Source organism: Cebus imitator, unplaced genomic scaffold, assembly GCF_001604975.1.
Source record: "Cebus imitator isolate Cc_AM_T3 unplaced genomic scaffold, Cebus_imitator-1.0 Scaffold473, whole genome shotgun sequence".
NCBI classification, from domain to species: Eukaryota; Metazoa; Chordata; class Mammalia; order Primates; family Cebidae; genus Cebus; species Cebus imitator.
In genome coordinates this window covers 793,066-802,818 of record NW_016107788.1, presented here as the reverse complement: position 1 = coordinate 802,818, position 9,753 = coordinate 793,066, and the positions used below count along the sequence as shown (strand labels likewise).

Below are 9,753 nucleotides of genomic sequence, written 5' to 3'. Positions count from 1 at the left end.
GGCGGGTGGATCACGAGGTCAAGAGATCGAGACCATCCTGGTCAACATGGTGAAACCCCGTCTCTACTAAAAATACAAAAATCAGCTGGGCATGGAGGCATGTGCCTGTGGTCCTAGCTACTCGGGAGGCTGAGGCAGGAGAATGGCTTGAACCCAGGAGGTGGAGGCTGCAGTCAGCTGAGATCGCATCATTGCACTCTAGCCTTGGTGACAGAGTGAGACTCTGCCTCAAAAAATAAAAATAAGAATAGGCTGGGCGAGGTGGCTCATGCCTGTAATCCCAGCACCATGGGAGGCTGAGGCAGGCGGATCATGAGGTCAGGAGATTGAGACCATACTGGCTAACACAGTGAAACTGTGTCTACACTAAAAATATAAAAACTAGCTGAGCATGATGGCATGCACCTGTAACCCCAGCTACTTGGGAAGCTGAGGCAAGAGAATCACTTGAACCCAGTAGACAGAGGTTGCAGTGAGCCGCGATCACGCCACTGAATTCCAGCCTGGGTAACAGAGAGAGACTCCACCTCAAAAATAAATAAATAAATAAATAAATAAATAATAACCCAAAACACACAGATTTTGCATCAGCGTATCTAGGGTGAGGCTGTAATTCTGTTTCCCAGGGGATGCTGGTCTCGGAGCAAGGGACTAAGGGGTCTCTAAGTGCCCATCCCACTCCTATATTCCATTGCAGGGTGAAGAATGATGCCCCCTCTTCTCTCCCCAAGTTCCGTATAGGGGTGCGGCTCAAGGGTCGGCCTTGGAATCAATTAGACCTGGGTTTGCACCTCAGCTGCAACAGTCACTAGCCATGTAGCCTTGCAAAGGGAACATCACCCCTCAGGGCCTTGGTCAGCTCATCTGTAGGTGAGGAATGTCTGTTCTCTGTGATGAGCTTATGGAAATGCCTGCAGCATAAGAGGAAAATGCTCAATGACCTTATTCCAGGATCCAGAAGATCCTCCTCCTCATCACACCGTCCTGTGAAAAGGAAGGATGGAGAGGTGGAAAGAGCGTCGGTGTGGAGGAAAACTGGGTTTAAACTCTGGCTGGCCACTTTCTCCCTGTGTCCCCTACTCCAGGCTCTGCCTTGCAGGCTGTGAAGATAATAACACCTAAGAATAGTTTGTTGGGGCTCTTGGTGACCATGTGCAGTGCTTGACACTTAAATGACAGCTACATTAAAAATTATCATTTATTACTGGTCAGGCGCAGTGGCTCACACCTGTAATCCCAGCACTTTGGGAGGCCAAGGTGGGCGGATCACCTGAGGTCAGGAGTTCAAGACGAGCCTGGCCAACATGGTGAAACCCCATCTCTACCATATATGTGAAAAATTAGCTGGCGAGGTGGTGCATGCCTATAATCCCACCTACTCGGGAGGTTCAGACAGGAGAATCGCTTGAACCTGGGAGGTGGAGGTTGCAGTGAGCCAAGATCACGACACTGCACTCCAACCTGAGCGATAGAGCGAGACTCCATCTTTTTTTTAAAAAAAAGTTATTTATTCTTACGGGTCAGAAGAACAAACCATTTCCCCATTCTGTGACTCGGGCCATCCCCCTCTGCTATTGTAAACCCAGCATTTCTGGCTGGATCAAAACCATTCATCTGTCAAGGAGCAGGGGCCCATGGGATCCTATCTGGGGTCCTTGCCCTTCCCAAAACAAGGTCCTACAACCCCCGAGTTGGTGAGGACTGATTCTCTACTGTGAGAATCCGCATGGAGCGTCCTTTTCCTTTCTGGTGGTTTAGAGGCATAAACAAGACTGAGAACCTAACGGCCCCTGAGTTACAGAAGCTCCAGTGCCTTTAAAAGTCTCATCTTGCTGGCTGTGGTGGCACATGCCTGTAATCCCAGCACTTTGGGAAGCCAAGGCAAGAGGATCACATGAGCTCAGGAGTTCCAGACCAGCCTGGGCAACATAGTGAGAATCCCCCTCTCTACAAAAAATACACAAATTAGCTGGGTGTGGTGGTGCACACCTGTAATCCCAGCTACTCAGGAGGCTGAGGTGGGAGGATCGCTTGAGCCCAGGAGGTCAAGGCTGTGGTGAGCTGTGATTATGCCATTGCACTTCAGCATGGGTAACAGAGCAAGACCCTGTCCTCCCCCAACTACAGAAGTCTAAACTTTTACGGGTCTATTGTTATGAACAACCTAATTATTGTGATTATTAATTTTATGGCCAGGTGCAGTGGCTCACACCTGTAATCCCAGCACTTTGGGAGGCCGAGGCAGGTGGATCACTTGAGGTCAGGAGTTTGAGACCAGCCTGGTCAATACAGTGAAACCCTGTCTCTATCATAATATAAAATAAAATAATTACCCAGGTGTAGTGATGTGTGCCTGTAGTCCCAGCTACTTGGGAGGCTGAGGAACTGCTTGAACCCAGAAGATGGAGGTTGCAGTGAGCCAAGATCGCACTACTGCACTCCAGCCTGGGCGACAGAGCGAGACCCTGCCACACAAAAAAAGTCTAATTTCCACTTGGATGGCCCAATGGACCATTGTATTCTCCTCTCTGGGCCTCAATTTCCCCCTCTGTAAAGCAGAGGCAACCTGCAGGATGGCCCACATACAGGTTTGCAGTCCCTGCTCTGCCACTTCTAGGTGTATAATTCTGGGCAACGACCCCACCCCTCTGGGCCTCAGTTTCCCCATCTGTTGAGCCGGGGATGATGAGCATGCCTCCCTGCAGGGTTGCCACAGGAATACGTGGGAAAAATCCACATAAGAGGCTGAGTATTGAGCCTGGCAAGTGGCATGCTCTCAATCGCCATTAGCTGCAATCATGATCATCTAATGCTCGGGATGAGACTGTTCCAGGCAAGGGGAAGGCCAGTCTCCTCTGCGTTTACCACCTGGGGATGGCCTCTCCAGTGGAGCTGTGGCCGCACTGCCTTCTGATCTCTGTCACAGTGTTGAACAAGAGCTCTGGGGTCTAAGCTTACTCCCCAGCCAGTGCTGCTTCTGGGGGCATGGTGAGCCTGGGAGTGGCTGCTGACCGCCTCCCTCCCCCCGACTGCCCTGCCTCACTCGCTTCCCCCTCTCCATCTAGTTTTTTTTTTTTTTTGACAGAGTTTCGCTCTTGTCACCTAGGCTGGAGTGCAACAGCATGATCTCAGCTCACTGCAATGTCTACTTCCCGGGTTCAAGTGATTCTCCTGCCTCAGCCTCCCAAGTAGCTGGGATTACAGGCTCACACCACCACACCTGGCTAATTTTGTATTTTTAGTAGAGACAGGGTTTCACCATGTTGGCCAGGCTGGTCTTGAACTCCTGACCTCAGGTGATCCACCCTCCTCAGCCTCCCAAAGTGCTGGGATTACAGGTGTGAGCCACCGCGCCCAGCCTGCCTCTGTCTAGGTCTTATACTCACTCTTCAACCTCCCACTAGGATCCCCGATACTACCAGACACCCCCATCCTCACTCTCAGAAGCCCTCCTGGGGAACCAGCAGTCCCCTGTGGGCTCCTGCCTGCTCCCCAGCGGCCAGCCCCCACCAGCCCATCTTGTGGGCCTTGGAGGCAGCCCCTCCACCTCTGCCTGCCGTGACAACAGTTTCGCGTGGGTTTCCAGGCAACAAGGGGCATCCTGCCTCTTTTCTTACTCTCCTGCCACCCCCTGTCTAGCAGAGCCAGCCCAGTCTCAGTAACAGACTGGAAGGAAAGGGGCGTTCTCCCTAGTGGGGAGAGATGGTCCCGAAACTCAGTTATCAGGGTTTCCCACACCCCGCCAGAGAGGACAGGAAGATGTGCCCCCTACACCCAGCAAGCGTGATGGTGGAGGGGCCGCTGCTGGGCCTGAGTGCTGCAGGCTCGAAGGGGAGCCCTGTCCTCTGCACCCCTATCTGGAGGTGAGGCCTTCCTCCTCTGGAAACAGGGTCCGCACGACAGGTCCTCTATGGCAGGCAGCCCTCCATCTCCGCCTGCTCTGGGACCACATGTGCAGCCTGGAGCTCAGGGAGGAAGCCCACCCCCTGCCTACGGGCTGTGATGCCACATGCTGAGGACAAGAGTGTAGGGTCTGTGGCCCACCCTAGCCATCAGCCAGCTGAGAAGCACAGGCTGCGACATGGTGGCTTCACGCAACGCTGACTCTCCAGCACTGGAAGGACTGGCAGTTTCACAGCAGACCCTGGCCCTGGAGAACGGGTGTCTGCTTGGTGCCCTGGCAGCCTTAAGAACCACTTCTCCCAGATAAGGATAGGACTCTCCTGCTCTTGGCCATTTTAGTGGAAAGAGGGCCCAGTCAAAGTGAGGCTTGGAGTTAGGGCTAACTGATGGGGGGATGACGGAGGAGCCACAGAGAGGACCTGGCCAGGGAATCCGAGGGATGGAGAGTGGGGAGGGTGACAGTGCACAAAGAGACAGAGCAGAGAGGAGGAGGAGGAAACAGCAGCCTGCAAACTTCCCTGCCCAGCAGGGAAGACCAATCAGGACACTGGTTAGAGGGGAGAGTGGGGCGTGGTGGCCCTGGGCACCTGAGCACAGCCCACGGTTACCCAGGGGGGAAGAAGATTCCAAAAGCTGGCAGTCTAGATTTTTATGAGAAATCTCTAATTTAAAAAATGTTGGCAACAAATTAAACATGTTGAAAGCACCAGGAAAATAATGCTCTCAGGTGCTGGGAGGACCCCAGCGTAAGTGAGTCCTTAGGGACGTGCGGAGAGGGAACTTCGGGGAAGAAGCCAGGGAGGCAGGGGGCAGACAGGCTGGCAGGAACAGCGGCAGAGGTGAGGGTGAGTGACACAGAGGGACAAAGAAGAGAGGCACCGAGAGCGGGTGTCGAGCAGAGACAGAAATAGAGGCAGGTTTCACAGCAGATGGGGTGGGAGAGGGAAAGACTGAGGGATGAGGGAGTCCAGAGACTCCACGGTTGGGCCAGGCCCAGCAGGGGGCGAAGGGTCAGCCCCGTCGGGCTCCAGCAGCCACCCTTAATCCCACTCAGAGACAGGCCAGGGGGGCGAAAGGTCAGTCCCAGGAAAGATGACACAGGAGATGGAGGGGTGAGACAGCTTGACAGAGACAGGAGGTCCAGGTGATAGTCCATGACAGACAACCAGCCAGAGAGCACTGGATAGGGAGACAGGATGGAGCAGGTGTGAGATGCCCAGCAGGTGTCCTAGCAAATAAGACAGGTGATCAAGGGGGTGGGGACCCTGGCAAGAAGGCAGGGCCAGGGTTCCAGAAGGGACTGAGGATTCAGCGGCCACCCCGGGCCCCCAACCCACAGCACCTCCCCATGGGCCCCGACGGTGTGCGAGGGCGCCTATGTGCACAGGCTCTGCTTGTCAGAGAGATGTCAGCACCCTGTGATATCTGACGTCTTAATTCTGCTGACCTCTCAGACGGATGTTGAGGAGGTCCCTAAGGAGTCTGGTGGCATGGGAAGCACTCTCTGGGCTGTCTCTAAGTGGGATTAAGGGTGACTGCTGGAGCCCCACGGGGCTGGCCCTCCCTGCAGTGCACAGGCGCCCGCGTTTCCCAGGCTGACACTGGGACTGTCTTAGCGGCACCTGGAGAACGGTGTGTGCTCGGTGCCCTGGCAGCCTTCCCACACCTCCGTGCCTTTCGCTGTGTGTCTCTCTGCTCACGTGAGGCCACGAGGCTACAGGACCACAAGGCAAGGGCCTCCCGCCTTTGTCTCTCCCTCCAGGTCTCTGTGTACGAAGGTCTGTGCGTGACACACGACTACAGGTCTGGGGACTGCTCCCTGTTTCTCCTGGCCTCCTGCTGAGCGTGGGGGCTGCGTCTGCAGCTGGGCCAATGTGGTTGCACATGGGGTCTCTGGCTACCAGTGAATGACTGTGTGTGCGAGTGTGCGTGTGTACAAGCTAGGGCATCTCTGCCTCCATGTCCCCGTGTCTTCCTCGTACGCTCCCACTCTCTGTCGCTGACTTGGGGTCCCTCTGACAAGTCAGAAGTGGCCTCTAATCCCCCAGTGCTTTGGTGGCCAGTGTCCCCTGGCTCCCTGCTGGCCCCGGCAGGGGCCCTGTGGCTCCCTGCGTCTCTGCCTCGCCCGGCCCATGTGTCTGCTCTCTGGGTGGGAGTGGCGTGTGTCCCTGGCTCCCCGACTCTTTCTTTCTTTCTTTGGGAAATTGAGTAACTCCACTACTCTGGATGCTGATGTCCTAATTGTCTATGTGTCTGTTTCAGAGGCTGGGTGCCCTCTGTCGCTCTGGGCCTTCCTCCCTGGCTCCCACCCTTCCCTTCCTTGGGTCTCTGTCTCCTGCCTTTCCACTGCTTCACTCTCTGTCCCTCTTTTCTCTGTGTGCGTTTGGACCATTGGGTGGCCAGGAGGAGAGGAGCCCGAGGCCGGAGGGGAGGAGGGGGAGGAGGAAGAGGAGGAGGAGGAGGAGGAGGAGGAGGAAGGTGGGAAGGGGAAGTGGAGGCTGCAGAAAGGCAGGTTAGAAGGCAGAGGCTGCAGAAGATGCTACAGGAAGAGGGAGGGGCCGTCCTGGCCGCGGTCCGGGGCTGGGGGGCGGGAGTTTTTAGGCTGCTGGACCAGGAGAGAAGCCGGCTTCGGCTACTCCCAGCTGCCTAGAGCCCGAGTTCCTGTCTGGCGGCTGCGCGGCCGGGACTTGGGATGTGAGGCGCATAGCAATGGGGCGCTGCGGAGGCGCCACTGCAGCTCCCAGCTGGAAAGGGGGGCGGGGAGGGGGCCGAGGGGCAGCCCCGAGGCTCCCTTCCCCCTCCCCTTCCCAGCTGGGCTCTCCCCAGGGGAATTCCCCACCCCGAGAGAAAGTCGCCAGCGGCTGCAAGGAGGGGGCAGTGAGGAGGGGAGGGCGCCCAGGAGGAGAGCAGAGGTGAGGGGGTCTGGGGAAGAATATAGGGGTGCAGAGAGGAGGGGGCGGCGGGGGAGTGGGCAAGAGGCCATCCTGGGCTCTGGGGACTCGAGCCCTGGGGAGAGACGGGCTGGGCCCCTGGCCGGACGGTACCCCAGGGAGGCAGGGCATGGAGATGGGGGGAACCTTGAGAGCCCGGGCCCCGGGATTGATGGTGAGTCGGAAGGAGAGGTTCCCAAAAGCAGAGAGCTAGGATTGTGGGGGTCTGAGATTGGGGGTACTATGGGGTGAGGAGACAGGATGGGGGGGTCTCTGGGTGAAGAAAGGTCATAGGAGGAGGTTTCAGAGAGTGCAGGGCTGAGAAGGCTGCTGGGGTGCTGGGGAGAAAGCGAGAGGCTGGGGTGCAAGGCCGGAAGAGAAGCGGGGAGGGCGCGGGAGAGAGCGGGAGGAGAGGGCAGCTGAAGGGGGGGTCTCCTGGACAGAGGGTCTGGTGAGGGATATCTGGGGGAGGGTCCGGGATGGGGTGAGAGGATCCTGAGGGGCAGGTGTTGTGCCTTAGAAGATCCTAGAAGAGCAGGTGTGAGGGTCGGAAGCCTGGGGATGAGGCAGCAAATGGGGGGCGAGGGTCTGCAGGAGGGGAAGCTTCCAGGAGGGGAGGGCAGAGGGAGGTGGGAGAAGCAGTGGTCCTGGAGAGACACGTGTCCAAGGATACAAGGCCCCAGAGCTGAGTGGGGTCAAGGAACGGGGGTCTTGGGGAGGGGAAGGGGCAGGGGTCTGAGTCTCCCACCGGGAGAGGTGGAGTGACCCCAGAGACAGAAGGGCTGAAGACTGGGGAGGGGGTTGTCTCACTCCCCAATCACCCCCTCCGTCTTTCCCATTTTCACTTCCCAAACTCCCCGGTTCTCCCCGGTTGCCACGGCAACCGCTCTTGCCAGGCGCGGTCACCAAGGAAACCCCGTGCCCGCCTCTCCCCCCTCCCCATCACTGGCGTGCCCCCCCCACCCCAAGCAGCAGCGGTGTGGAGGGTGGGAGGGGCCATGGGGAGAGGAAGAACCTGGACTCCCGCCCCAGAAAGGGGGGCCCGGACCTACGCCCGGCGAGCCCCCACCCTAAGTCTACTTCCTCAACCCCACAGCTGGATACGCAGCGACCGCCGGACGCACCCCCACAACCTGTCCCCAGGCAGCAGCGACCCCCCCCAGCACAGAACTCGCCCGGCCCGGAGAACCCCCACCCAGCCGCCTCCCCCACCGGCTTCTGCCTCCGTCAGGCCCCGCCCCTTGTCCTCTGCCATCCCCCACCCCATCCCGGAGGAGGCCTAGGACCACCGTCCCCCAATTAGCCAATGCCCCCCACCTACCCCCCGCGGTTCCGCCGCCGGCCCCTGCCCCTGACCCGTGCCCCTCAGAGGCTACTCACAGCAAGGAGAGGGACTCCTTCCGGGGGGCAGCATGCCCGGCCCGTGGGGGGAGGACCCCCCCAATGAGGCTCAGGAATTTGGGGTGCAAGGCCCGCTGCGGGGAGGCGCGGGGGGCGGGGCTGCGGCCGGGCCGGGAGCCTCTCTCGCGCTCTCCCCCCTCCCCGACTCCTGGGTGGGGAGGGGGCTTCCGCGGCTGCGGCGGCGGCGGCGGCGGCGGGGCTGGGGGGGCCGCGCTGCCTCCTCGCCTCGCGCCCGCCCGCCGTCCGGCCCGGCGCCCTCGCCCGCCGCCCGCCTTCCTTCTTGCCTTCCTTTCTTTCCTTCCTTCTTTCCTGGCTTCCTTCCTTCCAGCCTTCCTTCCTTCCTTCCTCCCTCCTCGGGCCCGCCGGCGCCGCTCTCCCCCCACCCCACCCCCCCCCAGGCCCCGGCCCCGGCCCCGGCCCCCGCCTCGGACGGTGCGGCAGCGACCGAGAGCAGCCGAGAGCGGCGGAGACGGGAGCGGAATACTGATGATGGTGGGAGCGGGCGGGCGGAGGGAGGGAGCAGGAGGGAGGCCCGGGAGGAGCGGAGGGGGGAGAGAGGGAGGGAGGGAGGACCGCGAGGAGAGGGAGGAAGGAAAGAGGGGGGAAGAACCGGAGAGGATGGGAGAGGGAGGGAAGGGGAAGGGGAAGGGAAGAAGGAAGGAAGAGGGAAGAGGGTGGCGGAAAGAAGAGGGGGAGAAAAAGGGGAGGGAGCAGGGGAGAGAGGAGGGAAAGGGGAGAGGGTGTGGGAGGGGAGGGGTGGTGGGGAGACTCCTGCAATAAGGTCCTGGATGGAGGGGCGGGGAGGGCTGGGGGAGGGTGGGGGAGAGGGCAGAGGAAGAGGAAAGGAGGGAGAAATGGGTAGAGAAATGGGCAGGAGAGGCCCAGGGGCCAGGAAGTGAGGGGAAAGAGGAGGGAAGGCCCAGCTTTGAGGGCTGCAGGAAACAGAGGGCCCGGGAGGGCTGTGGGGAGAAGAATGGGGGGTGCGGTGGGTGTTGTCAGGAAAAGCAGGGGAAGCTGGTGGGACCTCGAAGAGGCAGGAGGAACTAAGTTGGACGGAGATGAGAGGATGGAAGATGGAGGGAAGGACCCGTGGTGCGGAACGGCGGGGGGGCGGGGGAGGGGCGGGGAGTGGAGATCTCTTGGGAGGGGAGGGAGGCTGGGGAGCTGGAGCTGTGAGGTCCCAAGACTGGGTGGCAAGAGGTCGGGGAGTAGATAGGGTGCGGGAGGGGCAGAGGACCCTTCTTGGACCCCCCTGTGTTCCCACTTCATCAGCCCCCCCACCTCATGAAGAGAAGGACCCTCAAACCCATTTTCCAGAAGAGACCACTGAGGCTCTCTGAGGAGCCAGGATGGGGTTTGAAGGCAGAGTCCTGGGCTGGTGGCACCCTCAGAGAGATGGAGATTAGCTTGGGTCCTAGCTTGCAGCACCTGGTCCAGACCTGGCAGGTGGAGGCACCTGGAAGGGACAGAGGGCACAGCCTGAAACTCCCTGCCCACTCTCCTCTCACTTCCCCCAGGT

The 9,753-nt window shown here is 59.5% G+C and overlaps 1 protein-coding gene across 1 annotated transcript in view; it reads right to left on the bottom strand.

Moving 5' to 3' along the window:
• Positions 1-8,714, bottom strand: part of LRRC4B (leucine rich repeat containing 4B) — a 47,141-nt gene extending 38,427 nt beyond the window's left edge. The window contains exon 1 of the mRNA XM_017512507.2: positions 8,214-8,714. The gene's annotated coding sequence lies outside the window, so the exon portion shown is untranslated. The remainder of the gene's footprint in view (positions 1-8,213) is intronic.
• Positions 8,715-9,753: the final 1,039 nt, after the last annotated feature.